Here is a 2,500-nt window from a genome sequence, read left to right as displayed (position 1 = left end):
CACACACACACACACACACACACACACACACACACACACACACACACACATACACACACATACACACGCACACACACACACACACACACACACACACACACACACATTCAGTCCTTCCTGTCAGTTTCAAGACTTTTGGATAGCTTAGGAGTACTTAAACACTTGAGATTAGCTGAGACGTGAAGGATTTTCAGCAACACAAAATCCCTTTCTTTTCTGTGTGGCATGATCTTCCTTCCTCTTCTTAGAACTGGGGAGGGGGAAGGAGAGGAGGCGATGGGAATAGAGGACAGGTAAGGGGAGAGGAGAGGCAGGGAGGATAGGAAACGAGGGGAGAGAGTAGAAGAGGAAAATAGAGGGGGAAATATGTCGGAAAAGACAAGGAGATGACAGGTGAGGGAAGTTGTGGTTGAGAAGGCGGACAGGAGACACATTTTAATTTTAAGGTGAGAATGGGTTCAGAATTGGGTCGTCTATTTCAAGGCTGATCTGTCGGCACATTACCTCGTCTGATAACATTCTCCCCATTGTTACGGAAGGCCGGCGCTACCGTCAACACCATCGGATAAATAATAAGTAGAATAATCGAATTGGGGAAAAGCAGTGTTTGAACCTAATTAAAGTTATACGTATCCTGGCAAGACATTCCCCTTCTCGCATTCTCATTGTCTCTTCTAAAGGGAGGCTTATCTTTAAAACAAGAAACCTAAAAGAGCCAGACAGCGACGGAGACAGAGAGTGAGGGAGTGAAGGTTTGATGGAGCGTGAGAGAAGTGTGCCGTTCAAACGTGATACTCTGATTGGCCCTCAATTTATGACTCAACCTTTGAGTGATGCTGATGTAGTTATACTGTATACATAGTGTGTGTCATCAGTGTCAGGTCTGCTTTGGCAAGAACGTCAGTGCAGAGGAGCCAGGTTTCGGTTTGTGTTTGTTCTGCAGGTGAAGCATCCCATAGGCTTAGATTTAGTCGCACCCTAGTGAAGGCATCCTCATGTATGATTCACCCGCCACATCCACTCACACATGCACGCAGGAATGCGCACACACACACACACACACACACACACACACACACACACACACACACACACACTCACACTCACACTCACACTCACACTCACACACACACATACACCTCCATTGAATAAGCCTAATGAATTCTAATTTGACTTCCTGTTTTATTGTGCTTAAGCCTCAAAGTCTTTTCACAAGGCCGCTGCCGTGACATCGCACACTAGGCGGGGGAGGGGGAAGGGGGGGGGAGGTGGGGTGGGGGGATTGTGTGCTTTTGGTTACAATCCAAACCCCATTATGGCCCTAATCTCCCCCCTCAGGATCCCGGCGTGGTTCAGCTGCATCCCACACGTCCTCACAGGCGCGGCCCGTCCGTCATCGCCATGCCGCTGGTTGGCGCTGGTTGGCGCTGGTTGCCGCGGCGACGGTGTCAACACCTGTCAGTTACCATGGTGCCCGCGCCAAACGCTGTGTGATTGCCACCCCCTCCTCAGCCTGCCACTCGACCGCTGTTTGTTCAGTCACGGGTGTCAGTGTAAGTGTTTTCACTTCCTTCAGGGTCGCCGATGGTACATGACCTTTGAACTCCATCACCCCACACCCCCCCCCCCCCCACCCGTCTCGCCCAGATGTTATTTTCAGGGGGGTTGTGTGAATTTCAGGGTTCGGTTGTAACTAAAGAATCTACCTGTAAGATTTACTACTTCTGCCTGTCCGTCTACCTGTTTTTTTCAGTTATGATAAAAGAAAAAATCGAGTTAGCATAGAAGAGAAAAAAAGGATCAGCACTGTTGAACAAACTTACAGCGGAACCCTTCAACCGAAGACGTGTCTGCAATAAAAAAATCTAAAGAACACACCCAACATGTGTAGCAATCAAATAAAAAGTGTTTATCGGATTAAGAAACGGCGCTTCTTTGTACTGTCCTTAGGCCATCTCAGATGGAAGGTGAGACATTGATGTTCGTAGTTTGCCAACTCTAAGCCACTGTTATTTGCTCTCAACTTGTATTAACTAGTGCTTGAGCAGGTTGCGCTGATTATTACACATAGAAACATGCCACTTCAGGGACTAGGATTACAAATGTGCGTGCGTGTGTGTAAGTGTGTTCATCACTTGGTGCGAAAGGTGTGTGTCTCTATAATTATGCGTTTGTGTTCTTAGGATGTGTGTGTGTGCGTGTGCGTGTGCGTGTGCGTGTGTGTGTGTGTGTGTGTGTGTGTGTGTGTGTGTGTGTGTGTGTGTGTGTGTGTGTGTGTGTGTGTGTGTGTGTGTGTGTGTGTGTGTGTGTGTGTGTGTGTGTGTGTGTGTGTGTGTGTGTGTGTGCGCGCGTGCGTGTGTGTGTGTGTGCAGGCAGACACTACCTTGTACATGTGTGTGTGATGGTGTATGTGTGTGTGCTTGTATTCGTTCGTTTATGTGTGCACGCTTGCCTAAGACATAGTTGGCCCCTGATGTAGGCTGGTTTATAGACAGGCCCC

This window comes from Gadus chalcogrammus, chromosome 1 (genome assembly GCF_026213295.1).
Source record: "Gadus chalcogrammus isolate NIFS_2021 chromosome 1, NIFS_Gcha_1.0, whole genome shotgun sequence".
Taxonomy (NCBI): domain Eukaryota; kingdom Metazoa; phylum Chordata; class Actinopteri; order Gadiformes; family Gadidae; genus Gadus; species Gadus chalcogrammus.
This window is presented reverse-complemented; position numbering follows the sequence as displayed.